Consider the following 22,818-nt stretch of genomic DNA (forward strand, 5'->3'; position numbering starts at 1 on the left):
AATTCTTGCAGCAGGAGTATCCATCTGATCAGCCTTGATTTGACATCTTTCTTAGACATGAGATACTTGATTGCAGCATGTTCAGTATGGACAATGACCTTAAATCCTACGAGATAAGATCGAAACTTCTCAAATGCAAAAACGACGACTAAAAGCTCCTTCTCCGTAGTCGCGTAATTACATTGAGCTTCATCCAGAGTTCTACTCGCATAGTAGATTGCGTGTAGTCTCTTTTCTTTCTGCTGACCAATCACAGAACCCACAGAAAAATCACTTGCATTACACATGATTTCAAATGGTTTTTCCCAATCAGGTGGTTGCACAACTGGAGCAGAAACAAGGGCGCTTTTGATCTTATGAAATGCTGCCAAGCACTCATCATCGAATTCGAAGTTTGTTCCCTTGCAGAGCAGACGTGTGAGAGGTCTGACAATTTCTGAGAATCCTTTTATGAATCGCCAATAGAATCCGGCATGCCCCAGGAAACTTCGGATTCCCTTCCCATTAGTTGGAGGTTGTAGGCTAGTCATGACTTCAATCTTTGCTTTGTCAACTTCAATAATTTTACCAGATATTTTATGTCCAAGCACAATTCCCTCGCGGACCATGAAGTGACATTTTTCCTAATTAAGGACAAGATGCTTGTCTTCACAGCGCTGCAAAACTTTCCCTAAATTTGCCAAACATCTGTCAAAAGAAGATCCATAGACGGAAAAATCATCCATGAAGACTTCCATAAAATCTTCGATGAAATCAGTGAAAATAGACATCATGCACCGCTGAAAGGTTGCAGGTGCATTACACAATCCGAAAGGCATTCGCCGATAGAAAAAAGTTCCGGATGGATAGGTGAATGTCGTCTTTTCTTGATCTTCCGGTCTAATTGGAATTTGAAAAAATCCGGAATAACCATCTAGAAAGCAGTAATATTCGTGATTTGCCAACCTTTCTAGCATTTGGTCAATGAAGGGTAAAGGAAATGATATTTTCGAGTTGCTGCATTCAGTTTTCGATAATCAATGCACATTCGATGTCCCGTCACTGTTCTTGTAGCAATCATTTCATCCTTGTCGTTTTTTATAACAGTCACTCCTCCCTTCTTCGGGACAACATGCACAGTACTAACCCAAGTGCTGTCCGAGATAGGGAATATGATTCCTGCTTCCAAAAGTTTCATGATCTCCTTCTTTACCACTTCCATAAGGTTTGGATTCAACCTCCTTTGGCTTTCAATCGAATTCTTGGCATTATCCTCAAGATTTATGTTATGCATACAGAGGTCTGGGGAGATTCCTTGTATGTCATCAAGAGAATAACCTATGGCTTTCCTATACTTCCTTAACTCATTTAACAGCTTAGTAGTTTCAGGTCTACATAAACCAGAATTTATGATGACAGGGTAGGTTGAGTTTGGCCCAAGGAAAGAATACTTGAGTCCATCAGGAAGAAGCTTAAGTTCGATTTTTGGAGCTTTGAGCTCGCTCCACGGGTCGTTTATAGCTGCCAATGTATCTTTTGGAGGAGTAGGGATGTTAGTTTCCTCATTCAGGTCCAGATAATTCACAAGTTTTGCATAATCCTCGGCTTTATCAAGCATTTGCGCGCACCCTTTCGAAACTTCTTCGAGCAGGTTGCGGTCATCATTTGTGGTGGTGAGGATGATTTTTAAAGGGTCGTCAAGAAGGATGTCTTCATAAACTTCCTCAGTAATTACATCAAGCTCATCAACCCGACAGAGCCCGCCATCTAAAGTGGGTTTCTCAAGACTCTTGTTCATATCGAACTGCATAATCAAACTCCCTAGATGTAGGTCTATCTTTCCTTACGGAACATTGATTATTGCTCCTGCAGTTGATAAGAAAGGTATACCGATTATTAGAGGATCCTTTGGTTGTCTTTCTAATTCAAGCACTACAAAATCAGTCGGAATACAGTTTTCTCCAATCATGACTGATACATCAACCAAGACTATCGATCGGCAAGAATCAGCGAGATTTTTGTGGGCTGGAAAGTATGATATGCTAAGCGTTTTGCAACAGAGAGAGGCATCATGTTGATGCTCGATCCCAAATCACATAGACAACGTTCAAAAGTCATATTCCTGATTGTGAAAGAGAGTACAAAACTTCCCGGATCGTCTTTCTTCTGGGGGACATGGTTTTGTAAGATGGAACTACATTCATGAGTTATCATCACAACGCCTTCTTCTAACGCTAGAGAATTTGTTAGAATGCCCTTCATGTATTTCCTAAGAGCATGTATCATTGCACAAGCTTCAATGAAAGCTAATCTCACATTTAACTGCTGAATTATCTCTTTCAGCTTAGCCCTTTCTTTCTCCTTCTTTGGTCCTTTCAGAGCTCGTGGTTATGGTGGTTTGGGCTTGTACACACGAGTAAGAGGGGGCGGCATAGGTTCTTCTTCAGCAATTTCTTGAGGAGTCTCTTCTTTTTCCTTTTCTCTTTCTTTCCCGACTACTGCATCTCCTTCTTTATTAGCCGAAATCTCTCCTTATTCTCTTTCTTCGAAATCTTTTGGATACTCTGGCTCCTTGTAATTAAGCTAAACCACTCCTGAGGGTAATTGCTTTTAAGTGATCAGAGGTCTCCAATTCATTTATTCTTTCAGAAAAAGGTTCATCAAGATCATTAACGGAAGAATCCGTCTCCTTTGATTCATTACTAATCTGGAGAAAAAAAAGTGTGGAGAGCTTGTTAATAGAATCCTCATGTCTTTTTGATTGACTCCCCATCTCCTTTTTGAGTCTATTAACCTCTTTTTCAAGCTCTTCAATCTTGGAGAAAGGATAATAAGGAGGAATTGTGGGATTGGATTGATTAGACTGGTTTTGCTCGAAAGAGGGTTGGAAAGTAGGTTGAAAACTTGGCTGGCCGCGGGTGAAGTGCTCTGACCCACGGTGAAACTCATCTTGGCTTCGGCCAAAAGCTTCCCACCCGCTGTGGATGCCAGTTTTGCCGCGGCTGGGAGGCTCCCACCCCTGGTGTAGTTGATTCTGCTCAGCCTCTTTAATCTGGTAAACATCAGCGGTTTGCGTCATCTCCTGATTTTGGAAGTTCCTCTCCACCTCAAAGTTGTTCATCTTCTCAATGTAGGGCTTGCTATGATTGTTTCCCTCATCAGAGTTATGAATAGGACCAATCACACGAAGAATCTTCTGGATGCCTTCCCTAATCTGATTTAGGTATTCTTTACTAACAGATGATTCTTTTTCCTCAACTTTAGGACATCTAGATTAGGTTAGAAGTCTTCTATCTTTTATACTCCTAGCTAGATTAGTGATATAGGCGTGAGCCTCATCAACAGTTCTTGTGGAAAAGTCTCCATTGCTAGAGGTATCAAAAGAAAACTTCAGTTCTTCATTAACTCCATGGTAGAAGATGGTCATCAGGCGCTCCTCGGAGAAACCATGGTGTGGACAATCTCTTTGGTAATCTCTGAATATTTCCCAGGCGTCATAGAGGTCTTCTGTGTCCTCCTGCTGAAATTTTTGAATCTTGTCCCTTAAGAGATTGGAACGATCTCTGGTGTAAAAATAACTTAGGAAAGCCTCTCTACACTCTTTCCACGTCTTTAAGGACGCAGGTGGCAAAGTTTTAAGCCATTTACTAGCTCTACCAGTTAGAGAGAATGGAAAAAGGACACACATATGGTAATCGGTATTTTTCATTATGGTTGAACACAGCTCTTCAAAAAATATGATCTATTGGGTGTTCAGTAGAAAAACCATTATACTTTTTGATATAGCTAATGTATTGTACCTTAGCTTCAGAGTCACCATCCTTAGGCAAAGGTGGTCGAATTGCTCGCCTATCTGCGAAAAGTTTGTGTGTATCACATTCTCCAATCAGCTGTTCTCCCTTCCTGGCATACTCTGGTTCTCCAATCGATTCATTGCCATCATCGATTGGGTCATTAAGCTCATCATCTGATGGATCACCATCTAGAAAAGGATCCTCTTCAGCGAGAGGATCAAGGATATGCTTCTGACCCCTCATCGAATAAGTACCTGAGAAAAATCAAAGAAAACTAAAAATTAGAAAAAGTTATACCGAATTAAGCAGAGATTCGCAACTAAAGGAATCAAAATCCCCGGCAACGGCGTCAAAAACTTGATGCTAGGAGAATCAAGGGTTACTTCTAGCTTCACGTTTTAAATTTATAATTCTAAATATCTGCAAGTGCACAGATGTACACTGTAGTACTTAGGGGTCGAACCACAGAGATTTTGAGCTTTCAGCATGAATCAATCAAAACTTAAGACTAGTAGAACAAACAAAATGGTTATTTTTGGTTTTGGGGTCACTAAATCTAAAAGCAATCGAATTAAACAAGTTGTAAAACAATAGAAAAAAATCGCTGGGTCTAAAGGGTTTTTGCAGGGGTTCATGAACTGATCAAAAGGCAAACGAATCAATAAAGGAAATCAACTAATGAGGATCCCGAACTCGAATAGACACATGTAAGATTAGCCAACTCTCGCCACCCTAATCATCTTATCACTCAACACAGTAATTAACTCTCGCTCTCATGCTGCGAATAAGATCATGCATTAAAAACAGAATTCATCCACACTCGCGATTCTCTTTAGGTAGCTTTCGTCTCCTATAGCGATTTCGCTCGATCACTTCTAGGTCTGGTAATTCGATACAACACTCTCGTGGCTCCAATTACTGAGATCAATTTCTAAGCGGTTAGCAACAGAAACAGCATAGGGAACAAGAATGAACGAAGGACTCCTAGAAGATTTTGAACCCTAAATCGAATAAAGCATAAGATCAAGACATGAAATTCCCTTTGAAAAATTCCTTAAGAACCTAACTGAAAAATTACTCAGACATAGCTGAGTTGAACATCATAAAAGTATTTAGATTTGTAGAGAATTGAAATAGACAAATGTAGAAACGAAGAACAGGTTGAAGCCGGAGATCCGATGGTACCTCTCTCGGTGGCTCCTCTTCTAGGCGTGACTCACTTCTAGGGTTCTTGGTGAAAAATGTGGCACACCCTTCTAAACGATTTAAAAGGGGTTTATATAGTGTCTTGAGTCCTCGAGAACGCCTAGGGCTTGCAGGAATAATGACAGGAGTGACTTGAGCTTTAATATGGGCTTCTGAGGCTCGGAATTGAGCTCCCCGCGATCTAAAATTTCGCACCCCCGGCGGATGACGTTTTGGCCTAGGGTGAGCTTCTGACTCTGATGATTTGCTTTTATTGTATCGACTATATTTAGAGATCTAACCGTTGGATTGCTTTGATTCCACTTGTATTAGAAATCCGGTTGTCTCTTCTATCTTGTGTCAAAATTTGGGGATGATCGGACGGTGGGAAGACCTTCGTTTATTACCAAACTTCCGACAGTCTGAATTTATTCAAAGTTATGCTTTTTGCTCCCTAGTGCATTCGTTTTGTCAAAATATCTTGAAAATTCTTTTGAGATTCTAAAACATGGAAATCACTTAAACCTTTAAATCTGAATGAAAACACCTGCATAAGATATTAAAAGTGATCCATAAAAGTGGTCAAAATCAGGTGTTATCAGGAGCCATATAAAATGAAAATGTTTTTAAATCAATGTCGTTGAAAGTTGAAACTTAAAGACAACATCCATAACACCACGACCAATGGAAACTGGGATGATGAAGGCATAGATTAATTAAGGGTTATGACTTAAGGTGAAAAAGGAGGTGATGTAGTGCACGTGTGCTCCCTATAGAAGTGGAACAATAGTAAAAATCAGAAACGAGCAAGTGAAAGAAACACTTAGAACCAAAATCGCGATTTGCTCCAAAGATATTATAGAAACATCACATTCTCTTTTAACAAAAAAAAACATCACATTCTCAACATGGTATTGGCTGTGAAGTGGGCATAATAGTTATTAAGACCCACCTTTTGATAAAATCCTTTGATTTCAATTCTTCTGACACTATTTCTCTCCAGGTTATAGTAGAAATCATATAATCTGTTTTCCCAATAACGACTTGGGACCCAAACAATTTCACCCGTATCAGTAGCCCATATTGATTCTTTGACTATTACCACAGAACCTATATAGGGCAATTGCAAAACAAAATGTATTCTTCGACCATTTCTCTTTCTCAGTATCATCTGGAACCCATAACTCATTAGGGCTACCACCATAAAAATACGTTTAGGGCACCTAACTTTCCCTCGTAGTTAATCAGAGCTGAAATTTAAGTTAACTTAGAGCTCTCTAATCCTCCTGGTGCCATAAAACTAAATTCTTCAGACCTAACATCAGACCATGCTATCAAACAAGTCTTATTGGACCGGGCTATGTAATACAAAACCCCATTGATGCATATCCCATCAATCCTATGCTAAGGATAATGCAGAAACAAGCATTTGATCTTTCTCCAAGATAGTTTGCCTTCCCCTAATGTCAGAACTTGATGCTCCCACGAGTAGACTTGTTGTCTATACTTTGTCACAGTCATGCACAAAACCTTTAACTGTATCCTGATTAGATCATACCCGAAAAACCTTCTTAAACGAGTATTCCTCGCTCTCACTTTGGGTAAAGTTAGGTGCTGACCAGTACTAGTGTTACATATCACAGGAACCCTTTCTTTCTTTCCCAGTACCTCATTTTGATCATCGAGATGACAGATGAATCCGTTGACAAATATACAGTTTTCGTAATGAGAATTTGGAGATACTCATATGATAATCAGCTACAAGAGTTAAGTCCTTATCAAGATCTTTTCCTGTGAGGATCTCTTGAATTTTATTTGCCATCACATTGATACTATATGATGGTGGTAAATGATAAAGATTACTCTTATACGGCATAGTTGCATCTAAATCATGTTTATATGTAATCATGTACAATTTTGATTTCGTCCGGGACCTCCATAAAAGAAGTAGTTCCCCCAGATACCCTCATAGCCAGGTATGATATTGTAACAACTCGCTTTCGTCATGGCAGTATAACCTCCTTGTACTGGTTTTCTAATATCAAATTCATCAAATATCTCAAGATTTCTGAAATAACTGGCTTTTCCATATCCCTCCGATGCAAAACGCCCACTCCCCATTTTTTGTTGTTGTGTGTTGTGAACCATCCTTATAATTTAGTATTTCGCCTCCCCGATTAATTTTCAGTTGCACTATTTCGTAGATGGTTGAACAATTTAGAAGGCCAATATCCGACAATGAGATGATAATTAAGTTTCAACCACCAATTCCCTGAATGAGGATCCTATAATAATATAACACATTAATTCTCGTATTGAATATACCATAGGAGATTATATTTGTTGAAGTTATATGGTGAAAGATAATCGAGGTTATGTTGACCTTCCATATAGTTGTAGGAATGTGAGATTGTGGACCATCCATGGTGGAAACGTTACTAATGACTGCACCTAATGCAAATCCTTGGTTGACAGGAACAAAGCCTGGACAATCAAGATTGTAGCAGCCTGATTTGTGGTACCCATCCGCCTGTTTCCAATACACAAAAGTTCTCTATATTTACATATTTTGAAATGTAGCAGAAAATAAAAACATATTTTGAAATGTAGAAGAAAAGAAAAAACAAAATAATTAACTCACAGTCCAGTAAACAAAGTATCTAGCGTTGTCATCACCATATCTTCTTTGGTACACCTATAATAAGTAAAAATAGGAAATTGAAGAATAGAAGAAACTAAGAATATACTTATTTATAAGGAAGACGTCGTAAGAAGAAACTAAGACCTGCCAACCAAATTCTATGGTGTTAATTTCATGATAAGGGCCTCCACAAGTGACAAGCCACATTTGTGCTAGGCTGAATTCTTTTGGTGTTTGTACATAAGGTTTCCACACGTTTATAGTCCCATGGGCTCCATGAAAATTTCCATGTACTTTAATTTCCGCATACTGTATATGTGTACACACACATATATAATGAGAAACAAATGACGGCTTTTGAAATGTTTATTGAATGATATATAAACGCACCTCATGTATGTTGTGATCATTAATTGAATCTACTGGTTTAGATCGAGAAAAATTAGGATCCTTTTTTCCATATCCTTTGATTGATTTTGCTTGTAATATATCTTCTATTTTTGTTCTTCTGATTGGAATACTATTTTTGGAGCATTTTCCGTTGATTGTCCAGAGTTGAGTTACTATACTCTGTTTTTTAGTGGTTGAAGATTCGCCATTCCATCCATTTGGGTAAGAACTTGGTCTCAACTGCAACACATGAATGTTAAACAAAATATAGCAGATTAAACATAAGAAATAATAACCCCAAACATAGGTGGACCATATATAACGGTCTCGTTCGAGTGTTATTTATCCAACTTTGAGTTGAGTGCTATTTTAAAAAAATATTCTACAATTGGTAAATCTATCACAAGTATTATCAAATTATGGTTCCGGAGTTAGTCAAACTGTAAATGAAAAAATCTAAAATTTTATGTTAAGAAAGACTAATAATAACTTTCGAAAAACATTAAAATTAAAAAAGATTTCCAAACCTGAATAGTGTGGTTTTTGAATAAAGGATGATCATAAATTGGATGATTCTTCATATGAACACAATCTATTATATCACCATCTGGACTCTACACAAAGAGTACAAAACATCTGCAACTAAGAATCAAAAGCTACGTAGTCAGTTTCCTACGATTTTAACAATTAAGAATATTTGGTAGGAAATTGATAGGAAAAACCGGTTTCCTACGATTTTCTGATAAAATATATGGTAGGAATATGTGATGTTTTCTTGTAGTGTACCACAAATAAAAACATGTATCTCAGTGTAGCTATTCTCATATAAACCCATAAATTTAACTAACTTTGATAGATTTAAGAGCAGGTTTGTTGAGTTTCTTCAAGAGTTGATCTATTTTAGCATCGTGGGTATTGGAAAACTCTTCTCCAGTGACAATTTCTGCTATAACTAGAATGCAAATCACAATATTCATCATCATCCGATTGATTATGACTAAAATTATAGAAAATGTTTTAATATGTTTTGAAGTGCTTTTTGTTCTTCAGGTTCAAAGATAATTATATATATACACCAAGTAAAGGCAATGAAAAGAAAAGTTAACAAATCTATGCAATAAATGTTGATACTTTAGTTTATAGATTATTTGTATATCCAATGAAAAGGTTGTGTGGCAATTATAAAACAAGAATGCAAATTAGTTGACTATTTTTGGGGCAAGTTTGGAAGATTTTATTTTTTATATAAGAGAATATATTATTATATAAAAAATGATGATTAGACTGATTGCGATACATATTAATTAATTAGTTATAATTTGATATGTGTTTAATAAATTGAAACAGGAAACAAATTGTAGTTATATATGTTTAGTTTAAGGAAATTAAACAAAAACTCTAAATAAAAATTTAATTTTTTTTAGAAAAGGAAAAACCATGTTGCAGATTAGATAAGAAAAATTAAACAATATAATGTAAAATCCTTTAGTTTTTCTATTTAGATTAAGAAAACTAATCCTAAAAGAAAAGAATTCCAACTTCTCACCTCTATATAAACCAAAATTTTGTAGTATGACAATTACACATCAAAAAACAAAATCTAATACTTATATCCAGCACTATTTACTGCATTTACTATGTTTCTAATTATTATAAATGAAGTTTTTTGATGAAATAAATACAAATCCATATATTTGTGGGTACTTATCTAGTTCTATATAATACACCTACCAAATTTTTACTACCAATTTTAAAACACCAATTTTCCATTTCAATTCTCCAACTTTTAATTGTCCATCAATTACGTCAAAGCATGATAGACGCTATTTATGACCCCGAGAAAACGAGAAGAATGTTGTATTCTAGGACCTTGAGAAGAGCTTTGTGAGAAAAAAAACTTTTAAAACTTTTTTTCTGTTGGAGCAATCCTACAACTCATGCTCTGTCGATATTGATGCAGCTCATCTTCATATCTCTATCGCCAGATTTAGTTAGCTCTTTATTTTTGATATTTTTTAATTATCTTTATTAAATATTTGAGTTTATCGGAGTTGGATTTATAAAGACTTTGGTTAATTTAAAAAATCAGGAAATTTGTTTAATCTTCAAAATTTTTGTTAGATTTGTAAAACAATCCACAAAATATTTTTAAAATGACAGATTTTGAGAATCTAATAGATATAGGTAGTATTTAGAAAAATCATGATTTATGAGTTAAATTGTAAATGATCTTTATCCCAATAACATTAGATTTTAACAGAATCATAAAATTATTAAAATATAATTTTTTGAATAACAATGAATTTGATTAGATTATAAGATTATCAAACCAATAACAGTGAATTTTTAAATAAAGTTATAATCCGTTTACTATCAAGAGTGTAAAAATTCACAAACCAATAACTATAAAATTTTAAACTCTAAAAATCTTGATAAATCAACCTCCCAATAACCCTCTTTTTTGTTTCTTTTCTTGAACCTTAAGAAAACCCCTTTGTTGTTTGTCCCTTCTTCGAATTTACTAATAGCACCTCTTGAATCCGCTTATGCTATGCCAACTAAACAGTTGTGAGTCTGTGAATTAAAATGCAAAAGAAAATCATTTGGTGTATTGTTCTGATTGTGGAAAAAAGTTGTGTATTAAAATGCTAATAGAAATTTAGGTGGTGTATGATTATGGTAATGTAATTATTTTAAGGCTAAGATTTTTAATTTATCAGGAGAACTCTGAAACATACAAAGCTGGCGGAATACAAGATTTTCTCGGAGACAAAAGCCGACCGGAAAAAAAATTTTAGAGACAAAAACTATGAAAGGAAAACATATGAAAAACCAAAACCATACAACTATTATAAGCAAGCCTAGGAAACTATGTCTGTGAAACAGATAACCTGCTACGAAAAATATAAAGAACCTCGCAAAACTCCTTGACGAAAATAAGATTTGTCAGATTGAAACTCATTTTTAAATTCCATTACAAATTTCTTGAAGGATAGAAAATAAGAGATTACTAAAGAGCCCAACACCTAACAACCCCCAGAAAATCAAGACCCTAGAAGAAGAGTTTTTTTTTTTTGTCAGAATCCTATGAAACGCTACTCAATTACAAAAACGACAGTGAAATAAGTTATGTCACACCATTAACAGATCTGAAGATCTGTATAGTTGGCGCATGCTTCTTCGAAATTCAAACTAGTAACCAAAAATTTCAGAACCTAAGCGAGTACTCCCAATCAAAAGATCTAGATTCAAAAAGACTCAGAGAAACTGAAAACCATAAGAGCATCTCCAAGAGATACTTTATTTTTAAGATAAGAGAAACCTTATTTTTGAGGTTTGAAAATGTTGCTCTCCAATGATACATATGAAACCTAAAAAAAAAAAATTTTTACAGTATAGTCCTCACTATTTATTGTTATTAAATAAAATCATAAAATCTTTATAACTAACTATAAAATACATTTTAAATTTATTATAACTAAACTTAATTAATAAAATGTTAGTAAATAATTAAATATACATATAAAAATAACAAAAACATCAACTAAATTATACATTACAAATCACATACCAAATTACTCAATAAAACTATTACTATAATATTCTATATGATCAATCAATGCATTGTGAAATGATAAACAATTTTTTTATATTTTAAAGTGTTTATTTAGTTTTATATGTACAAACAAAAATTTACTTGAATATATGTAAAATACTAATAAACATGAAATAAAAAGAGTTAAAATGATAAGCATAAAAATTATTAAGATTAATTTTGAACTATATAATTGAAAGGACTGAAATGCAACTAAAAAACATTAGACCTCAAATTTAAGGTATTGAACAGTGATACCTTGTATTTGAGGTATCAGTGTTCAATACCTCAAAATTTGAGGTTTTAAGGTATCTCTTAAAGCATCTCCAAGAAATATCCTTTTTTTTGTGGTCTCTCCAAGAAATACTTTATAACTTCAAATATAAGGTTTTATGTACTCCAAGAGATACTTTAAAACCTCAAGTTTTGAGCTGTTGAACAGTGACACCATATATTTGAGGTTTCACTGTTCAACACCTCATATTTGAAATATCATATTTTTATTTGCATTTCAATCCTTTCACTTATATGTTTTAAAATTAATCATAATAACTTTTATGTTTATCATTCCAATTCTCTTAATTTAATATTTTATCAATATTTTACATATATCTTTATAAATAAATTATATATACATATAAAATTAAAAAAAAATTAAAAATAAAATAATAATAACAAATAGTAAAATAATACATAACATTAAAAACAAATACATAACAACAATATTACATAAATTATATTTCATACAAACTAAAATAACACAAGAAAATAAATTTACATGAACATATAAATATTATAAAAATAAAAATACTACCACAAAACAAATATTCAGGTAAATTAGATCTTGAACCTCCAAGATCACCAAAAAATTGTCTATACAAATTTGGTGCAACTGAAGGTGGGGGTTGTTGTTGTTGTTTTCGAGTTTTTTTTTGGATGATTCTTACTTGCTCGGATCGAAGAAACTCACGAGTATTACTATTAGAAATATTAATTAATATTGCCTATAATATTTTTAATATGTGTTTTTATATTTATTTATCAAAGTTTTATGATCTTAGTTAATTATTATCAATAGTGAGGACTAAAGTGTAAAGTATAATATTTTTAAGGTATCATTTTAAGGTTTATCATTGGAGAGCTAAACTCTCAAACCTCAAATATAAGGTTTCTCACACTTTAAAAATACAGTGTCTCTTGGAGATGCTCTTAGAGTGCATAAAACCTCATATTTGAAGTTATACGGTATTTCTTGGAGATACTCTAAAACAAACACCAAAAACCAGCACCATGGGTATACCTTCGCTCCAGCTTTGTCTCAAAGATGAGATTTATTTCTAATGAAATAAACTTACAAACCAACACCGGAATGAAATTCCCTTTTGTTTTTCTATATATATATATATATATACTATTATCTGCGAAATTGTTCTCAAGATATTTATATAGATATATATACTATTATCTGCAAAGTTGTTCTTAAGAGAAATTTTATGTGTATTTTTGTGCTGATAAATCGTTTGCTTAATTTTTGTCATATATGGCATTATTTATTATAAATAGGTCGATAAAGCCTGTTTAATCCAGTCCGTTTTGTTCTAGGGCCAGTGATTTTCTGGTGGTGTTGGACTCTGTTAGTCTTTTCAAAAGTCTGTTTGCTTGAAACGTGTTAATTATATAGATCCTAGGTTTTATTTGATTCTGTCTTGGTGCACTTTACGTCTTGGTCATATCAATTCGTTCTGTTAGCCGGTTCTAAGTAGAAGTTTATGAAACATGTGCTTAGAACAGTTAAGTGAAATATATTTTGGAGGCCAAATTATTATATGATGATTTAGTGCTGGCGGTTAGAACGTGGAGTTACATTCATCAGGTGATCAATGTGTATCGCTGTAACTAACATGCGTTATTTTATGGTAAATAAAATTCACATTTTATCCAAAATAAAAATTTTCGAAGTGAAGAAAAATATTTTCATACACTCTAATCCAATAAAAAGTTACCATTTGTACTACGTTTAATTGTTATTACATTACTAAAATTCAAAATCTACAAATTTTTTTCTTAATATCTGTTTTTCGACTTCTATTTTTACCATTTATTTTTAGGTAAACTTCAACTCTTTTGTACTTTAAACTACTTTTTTTTGTCAGTCTTCTTAAAACTACTTTAACAACAACAAAGTTATTGAAAACTTGAGACTAGCCGAAGAGCTCTTGCTACTTTCAGCAAAAGGGTTCGACTTTGTTTTTTTTTTTTTTTTTTTTTAACGTCAAATAGATTAAGGAAAGGGCTCAGCCCAAAAGGAGGGTCCATTACAACAAGTAGATATGGGCTTGCAAAGCCCGCTTAGCGATCGAGTCGGCTAAAGCATTATCCGACCAAGGAATATGCAGAAAGACACAGTAATTGAAAGCAAAGGCAAGGTTTTGAATGTCTGAGATGATCCCGTAGATCTCTTTGTGAGAAAGCGTGGAGTTGATGGTCGTAATCAGCGTCTGCAAGTCCGAGTTCATGATTACCTTTTCGAAGTTGTTGCGACGAGCCTTTTCCATGGCGGATCTCATTGCCATAACTTCGCCAATCAGAGCGGATGCGACATGCAGATTCACCTTAGAACCCTGGTGGATCTGGTTCGACGATGAGATGAAGCACCAGCCTGAGCCTGCAATCTTCAGATCCTCCTTCCAGGCCGTGTCAGAGAAGCATGCAATCGCTTCTGGTGGGTGATCGATTGGGTTGGGAACTACCTGCAAGGCATCCCAAGTTTGATCCTGGATTTGCGCTTGCTTCCATTCTCGGGCTGCCACTATTGCAGAGAGAGCTGTCTCTTCTTCGGAGATTCTTCTTTCGTCAAAGATTAAGATGTTGCAGGCTCTCCAGATCTGCCAACAAACCCAGGGGAAGATTGGTCCAGCGTTCAGTCCAGTTGGTGGGAGGCATTCCAGGTGGATTCCTACTTGGGGGGTTGATACGAAGTCGCCGAAGCTTGATACTGATATCTTGCTTGCCAGAGGTAAACTATCCCAGACCTGTATCGCATATGGGCATTGTAGAAAGAGATGGGTTGATGATTCTATTTCTCCACATCGGGGGCAGCAAATGTTTGATTGAATTACTCTCTTTAACAGGTTTTCGCCTGTTGGGAGTGCGCCTTGGATGATATTCCACATGAAGGTTTTCAGTTTGGGGGAGAATTTTTCCTTCCAGATTTGGGTATTCCAGTTGAAAGATAGATCGGGATTATTCTGTGGTAAGTTTTTCCTTCTGAGGACTGAGTAATATCCTGATTTCGTGGTGTACATCCCATCCACCGTTTCCAGCCACACGTATTTATCCTCTACTCCACTTTTGCTTGGTTTGATCTCCAAAATAGTCGTGAGGAGTTCCGGGAACAGAGATGAGATAAACTCGGTGTTCCACTTCCCATTCTCTTGTGATAAGAGGTCTGCTACTTGTAGCGATTGGGCCGTTGCTGAAGGAGGTCCCATTGGTGCTCGTGGCTCCATTGCCAATGGCGATACCCAGGTTATTGATCAGTAAATCTCTACCAATTAGAATTCCATGCCATCCGTGTCATGCAGAGTTTGATTGCTTGACTTTGGTGAAGTGGTCGTGCTTACAGTATTTACCCAGCAATACCCTTGAGAGGAGACATTTCGGATTTTGGAGTATTCTCCAGCTGAGTTTTGCTAGCAGGACGTCGTTGAAGCTTTCAATATCCCTGAATCCGAGTCCCCCCTCACGTTTGGATCTGGTTAGTTTGTTCCATGATAGCCAACACATCTTTTTCACTCCAATTTTTGAGTCCCACCAAAACCTGGTCAACGCAGATTGAATTCTTTTGTATAGGCTTTTGGGGAGCTTGAAACACGACATAGAGTAGCCTGTGATGGTAGACAAGACAGATTGTAGGAGTGTCATCTTGCCCGCGTTTGAGAGGAAGCGTGAAGACCAACTCATGGCCTTCTGACGGATGCGTTCTACAATAAGAGTGAACAAGTCCTTCTTTCTTCTCCCAAAATGTTCAGGTAGGCCTAGATATTTTTCCTGTCTTCCTTCGTTGGGGATTCCCAGTTGGTTCATAACCCGTGTTCTTGTTTCCATAGGTGTTTTCTTCGAGAATGTTATGGCTGACTTTGTTGTGTTGATCATTTGTCCGGATGCCTTCTCATATAGGTGGAGGATTCATTTGAGTTCTGCACAGCTTCTTTCATCCGTCTTGCAAAAGAACATAGCATCGTCTGCAAAGAGTAAGTGATTTACTCTTGGGCTCATCCGTGATACTCTTATTCCATTTAACCGGCCACTATCCTGTGCTTTTTTGCAGAGTCCCGAGAGAACTTCACCGCAGATAATGAAAATGTAAGGGGAGAGTGGGTCTCTGATACGAGCATGAAACCAAGTGACCAGCCGGGCTGGACGAGGGTCACGGACGGGACGCGGGACAAGGGACAAGACCCGAACGACGACCTGATCGTTCCAAGTGGGCCGATGACACGGTCACGCGCAAAAAGGCTATCAATGGTCGTTTGGAGGTTATATGCTGACTTAAGGATCAAGCACTCAGACGCTACACCAAGTGACCAAGCCGTAATGCTTCTGACCTACTCGGACAGTGTAGCTCCTTATTACTCTTTTTCCTTACACCCGGGTTTGTCCCAATGTGTTTACCGGATGGGGTTTTAACGAGGTTAAGGGTTACACCAACTCGTTGTCCGTAGTTTGTTAGCTAGCCGTTACAAGGGAGACGAAGGATCACTCGCGGGAAAGAACCGAAAAGTCAGTCAAGGGAGCCGAGTGGTCATTCAACTAGTCTTAATGTTTTCATTTAATTTTTATGTCTTTTGTACTTCTCTTTTGTCCCTATATAAAGGGCCAGACTCTTATGTATTTGGCATTCACTTTTATCAAATATTTTCGAGATTTTCTCTTGTTCTTCTTGAGTTTTCTTTCTTTGGTGGTTAGCCTTGAAAGTTTCTTTGGTTTATCGAATTCAGTCCATAGAATTCGACGCAGCCTCTATCTTTCATCTTGTTTCCGATTTCGTTCAAAGTAGTTTAGGGGCAACAGAATTTTCGAGACTTGTCTCACGCCTGTTCATCCTATACCTGCGAGATCTCAAACTCGGTGTAATCACTATCTCGATCTCAATCCGTTTTTGCGAGTTGGGCCTAAGGAACTTCGAGATAACCTCTCACGCCTTAGCATCTCTCCGAACAACTGATCCAGGCCGAGTCCTATCAACCTCAACCATTCTAGCAAGTGCAAATCCTTGGGAGGATCGTATCAAGTGGTATTAGAGCCAACTTGCTTTAATCGGTAGCATCTATCTATCTTAAAATTTTCAACTTCCGCCTTTTGTCATCTTCTCTGTTATCTATCTTTCAAAAAAAAAAAAAAAAAAGAAATCGAAAAGTCCATTTAAAAAAAAAAAAAAAATATATATATATATATATATATATATATATATATATCCAAAAGTCAAAAAAAAAGAGAACTCTTTTTTATCTATCTTTTCTTATTCTTCTTCTTTCAAACGCTTGATATTCGAAGGAATCTAGAGGCAGCCATCGTGAATCGATTAACTCCTTTAGAACCAGAAGAAAATCTCTTGCGTGTGATTTGTGAGGACAATAAGAGTGTGAGTGAATCAAAGAGAGAAATACTAGTAAGGAATATTTGTACTAACGTGTTTGTTCATTTTTGCGAGGTACTTGTATGTCATCTGACTTTTCTCTGAACGATTGTGAATTCTATATGTTCCGCGATGGTAATCACGTACGTTGATATAGTCCCAAGGAGATGGAGGCCTAGCTTAACCAGATAACCGAGATGATGGAGCGTATGAGCCAACGCATGGAACGACTTGAAGGATAGCCGAGACAAACGGGAGGAGGCGATCAAAATCGCGAGGAACCAATACATATCCGCAGAGACTGGAACTATGAGCAGGAGATCGACAATCCATTTTATGCCAACAATCATTCATCAGGGAGCAGCCGGGTGAGAACGCGAGGCAACCGCGGGCATACCGTGGACGAGCCGGAGGGAACCGAGACCAAGGAAACGATTTCCCTGCGAGAAATCCCAACGAAAGCCATGAAGGTGTGCGATATCAGCGACCAGTCCAGGAGCGATATGAAGCCGAACCGGCTAGATGTCGGAACGATAATGACCTAGGAGGCATGAAACTTCGGATTCTGGTGTTCTATGGAAAGAACGATCCTGACGCCTTTCTAGAGTGGGAAAAGAAGGTCGACATCGTTTTTGGCTGTCAAGATCTATCAGAGAGGAAGAAGATAAATCTAGCGGCTTCTGAGTTTAATGGATATGCCATAGACTGGTGGGATCAGATCGTGACTTGTCGGCGCAGGAATGGTGAGCAGCCGGTAGAAACCTGGGAGGAGATGGCCATCCTCATGCGGCAGCGATTTGTTCTGACGCATTATCATCGGGAGCTACATACCAAGCTCCGAAGACTTACACAAGGAACCAAATCCGTGGAGGATTATCCTCAAGAGATGGAACGGTTAATGCTCAAAGCTGACATTTTTGAGCTGGAGGACGCGACTATGGCCAGATTTTTAAGCGGTTTGAATTCGGATTTGCAGGACTGGATGGAATTGCAGGAATACCACGACATGGCAGAGATGCTACACAAGGCCATTCTGGTTGAACAGCAGCTCAAACAAAAGGGTACCAGCCGATATACCTACGGACCCAGCTCACAGCCGACTTATCGAGAAGACAAGGCCACCTACCCATCACATGCTGATAATCGACCCAAGACGGATGCCAAACTGAATCAGAACCCAGGAAAGACCGAGGCCACCACATCAAGGACGCGCAATATCGAATGTTTCAAGTGTCGGAGCAAGGGACATTACACCAATAAATGTCCAAATCAGCGAGCAATGTTTATGCTTGACACTGGAGATATTGTGTCTGATCACGAGGAGGAGACCGAGCCTGTTTATGACGAGGAAGAGACTGAGGAGCGAGCTGTGGATGGCGAACTTCTAGTAGCCCGCTGAGCTCTTATAGCCCAGGAACGAGTCAAGGAAGAAGACCAACGGGAGAATCTATTCCACACACGGTGTCTGGTCTTAGGGAAAGTTTGCAGCTTGATAATCGATTTAGGGAGTTGCACTAACGTGGCCAGTACCAGCATGGTCGACAAACTTGGCTTGGAAACCAGTAAGCACCCTCATCCCTACAACCTATGGTGGCTCAACAACCAACGACAACTCAAGGTCACCAAGCAAGTGACCGTACCCTTGGTCATCGGGCGGTATGAGGACGATGTCATATGCGACGTCCTTCCTATGGAAGCCGGCTACCTTCTTTTGAGGCGACCGTGGCAATATGACAGAAAGATGACCCATGACGGCTTCTCTAACAAGCACACCTTCGAGCACCGAGGCCGAAAGATCGTCCTAGCACCGTTGTCACCACATGAGGTCTATCTTGACCAGGTAAAACTGGAACAAAGTTCCAAAGGTAAAAACATCATGAGTGACCCCCAAACACTTTACACCAAAAAGGAGAGTCTGAGAAAAACCTAGAAATGGCTTGTGAGAGTAAACCCATGAGTAAGGAGTCATTCCTTGTAAGACCTAGCAAGATGAAACATGCCTTGATCACAAAGCAATCCCTTGTTCTGCTCATTTTTAAGAATGCTTTGGCTAGCCATACTAACCTTGAGCCGGTTCTGCCGAGCAAAATCTCTGATGTCTTGCAGGAATTCGCTGAGGTTTTTCCGGAAGAAGACCCAGGCGGTTTACCACATATCCGAGGGATTGAGCACCAAATTGATTTTGTACCTGGTGCGTCCCTTCCCAACCGGCCTGCCTACCGTACCAATCCAGTCGAAACCAAGGAGTTACAAAGGCAAGTTGATGAACTCTTGGCCAAGGGATACATCCGCGAAAGCATGAGTCCATGCGCCGTGCCGGTATTGCTAGTGCCTAAGAAGGACGGGACATGGAGTATGTGTGTCGATTGCAGAGCCATCAACAACATTACGGTTAAGTATTATCATCCTATTCCTAAGCTAGATGACATGTTAGATGAGGTTTATGGTGCATGTGTATTTTCTAAAGTCGATTTGAAATGTCAAATTAGGATGAAAGAGGGTGATCAATGGAAAACGGTTTTTAAAACTAAGCATGGTCTTTACGAGTGGCTTATCATGCCATTTGGACTCACCAATGCACCTAGTACTTTCATGCGTTTGATGAATCATGTTCTTAGGTCTTTCGTAGGTGTTTTTGTGGTAGTTTACTTCGATGACATTGTTGATTTATAGCAAGACCCTTGCATTAGAAAAAGGTGCTAGACGTGCTTAGACAATAACGGCTCTTTGGAAACCTTAAGAAGTGTTCGTTTTGTACGGATAATGTTGTTTTCCTAGGTTTTGTGGTGAGTTCGCAGGAAATACAGGTCAATGAGGAGAAGATCAAAGCAATCCGAGATTGGACAAGTCCTAAAACCGTTAGTGAAGTCCGAAGCTTTCACGGGCTAGCCTGATTTTACTGACGCTTTGTCCGAGACTTCAGTACTATAGCCGCACCCTTGACCGAGATCATCAAGAAGGAAGTGGGATTCAAATGGGAGCAAGCTCAGGAGGATGCTTTTCAACTCCTAAAACATAAACTCACCCACGCTCCTTTGTTAGTCATGCCTGACTTCCTTAAAACTTTCAAACTTGAGTGTGACGCCTCGGGTGTGGGAATAGGAGCTGTACTGATGCAGAAAAAGAAGCCCGTGGCATTCTTCAGTGAAAAGTTAGGTGGAGCTACACTTAACTACCCGACGTATGACAAGGAATTATATGCCTTGGTCTGTGCTATGCAAACTTGGCAGCACTACTTATTGCCAAAGGAGTTTGTAATTCACACGGACCACCAGTCGCTCAAGCACCTAAAGGGACAGCAAAAGCTCAACAAGAGGAATTCTAGGTGGATGGAGTTCATAGAAACCTTCTCGTATGTCATCCAGTACAAGCAAGGCAAGGAGAACATTGTGGCCGATGCTTTGTCTCGACGATACGCTTTGATTACTACATTGGACGCGAAGGTGCTTGGTTTCGAGATGATAAAGTAGGCATACCTCACTGATCCAGATTTCCAGGAAGTCTACAGCGCTTGTTCAAAATTTGCCCATGGCAAATATTATCAGAGTGATGGATTTCTCTTTTACGAAAATCGCTTATGTATACCTAACACCTCTCTTCGTGATTTACTTGTTAGGGAAGCACATGGTGGTGGACTGATGGGGCATTTTGGGGTAGCCTAGACCCTAAGCGTGGTGCAAGATCTTTTCTTCTGGCCGCACCTGAGACGCGATGAGGAACGTATCTGTGGCCGATGCACAATTTGTAAGATGGCCAAAACCAAAAGCCAAGGCCCAGGTATGTATACACCACTTCCCATACCTAGTGAACCGTGGACTGATATCTCCATGGATTTTGTCTTAGGATTACCCCGGACTAGGAGAGGTAGAGATTCGGTTTTTGTGGTCGTAGATAGGTTTTCTAAGATGGCTCACTTTATTCCTTGCCATAAAACCGATGATGCTTCAAATGTGGCTGACCTGTTCTTTAAAGAGATTGTCCGTTTACATGGGGTTCCTAGAACCATTGTTTCAGATCGGGACACTAAGTTTCTTAGCTACTTTTAGAAAACCCTTGGGTCAAAATTAGGGACTAAATTATGCTTTTCGACAATATGTCACCCCCAAACTGATGGTCAAACAGAGGTAGTTAATCAAACCTTGTCAGCTCTTTAAAGGTCCGTGATTAAGAAAAACCTTAGGACTTGGGAAGATTGCTTGCCTCACGTTGAATTCGCTTATAATCACTCGGTTCATTCAACCACTATGTTTTCCCCTTTTCAAATTGTGTACGGTTTTAATCCACTTACACCACTTGATCTAACGCCTTTGCCTATGAGTGAAAGACTTAACATAGATGGCAAAAAAGGCTGAATTGGTCAAACAGTTGCACGAAAAGGCCAAGGAAAACATTCAAAGGAAAACCGAGCAGTTTCAAAGAAAAACAAACAAAGGACCAAGCAAACGTGTGTTTGAGCCAGCGACCAAGTGTGGATCTACTTAAGAAAGAACGATTCCCTGAGGAATGGAAGTCAAAGCTATTGCCCAGGTCGATGGACCGTTCACAGTTCTAAACCGGATCAATGACAACACTTATCAAATCAATCTCCGAGGTAAGTATACGGTCAGTTCTAGTTTTAACATTGTTGATTTGGTTCCTTTTCTCCCACATGGATGATGCGGTGTGGTGAGGGTGTCAAGTTTTACCCTAAATGAAATCAATAGCCGCAAGTGCACAGCTGATCGATTGTAGTACTTAGGGATCGAATCCACAGGGAAGGAGGATCTTTCCTGCAAAAGCCTTTGAAAGAAATATAAAGTAAGGAAGTCTAGAACCAAGCGAGTTTTGTGAGGGTTTTGGTGGTGTGTTTAAAACGTAAAAATGAATCCTAAAGAGAAAATACGGGAATTAAAATGACCTAATAACTAAACTTAACGAAAACGAGTAAAAACGGGAAAAACGGCTAACATAATTGCTTGAATGAAAATCGATTGAAAGAGTAAATAAACTAGACTAAAGCTTGAATTAAAATCGGTGTAAATCTATAAGAAAAGAGGCGCTGGGGTTTAGAGAAGTTTTCTCAGGGGTATGAACGATTCAAAACATTGCTAGACAGTAAATTTGATAAGATCTTAGCTTAAACTTTTCGAACTGGAGTCACGGACGTATGAATACGCCACTGTCGTGATCATAGACAACTATCTCTCTTAACCCTGACCAGTAGGTTTCCACTCTGGCCTTGGAAAAGAAGAGATGCATTATGTTTAAGACTCGTCAGCATTCACAAATCGCCCATAGGTAGGTTTCCACTCCTATGTTTGTTTTGCTCTCCGAAACTAGATCTGACACCAGATGAACACTTTCATGTCACCAAGCATCTGGATCAGATTGTAGTTCATGACGCTACTCTCATGCAGTAAAAACGAATTCAGAAGAAAAAGTTCTAAGATTCGGCTCAAAAGCTCATGGAATCCTCACCGAACATATAAATCCCCATCGAAAATCCCTTAGACCCAACAATAAAACTACTCAGACATAATAAACGAAATCAAAAACATAGTATTAAAAAGTAGAATAGAAACCGAAATTGAAAAAGAAAGAACAAGGGTTCAAGAGA

At 38.0% G+C, this 22,818-nt stretch overlaps 1 non-coding gene and 1 pseudogene across 1 annotated transcript; one reads left to right on the forward strand and one right to left on the reverse strand.

Annotated features, from left to right (window-relative positions):
- Positions 1-3,422: 3,422 nt before the first annotated feature.
- LOC112083267 lies at positions 3,423-3,532 on the forward strand. The gene has a single exon (XR_002897556.1). It is a non-coding gene; the product is annotated as a small nucleolar RNA R71 (small nucleolar RNA).
- Positions 3,533-6,863: 3,331 nt separating this feature from the next.
- Positions 6,864-15,093, reverse strand: LOC18010614 (annotated as a pseudogene).
- Between the last annotated feature and the right edge of the window lie 7,725 nt (positions 15,094-22,818).

The sequence above is a fragment of the Eutrema salsugineum genome, unplaced genomic scaffold (assembly GCF_000478725.1).
Source record: "Eutrema salsugineum unplaced genomic scaffold, Eutsalg1_0 scaffold_7, whole genome shotgun sequence".
NCBI lineage: Eukaryota > Viridiplantae > Streptophyta > Magnoliopsida > Brassicales > Brassicaceae > Eutrema > Eutrema salsugineum.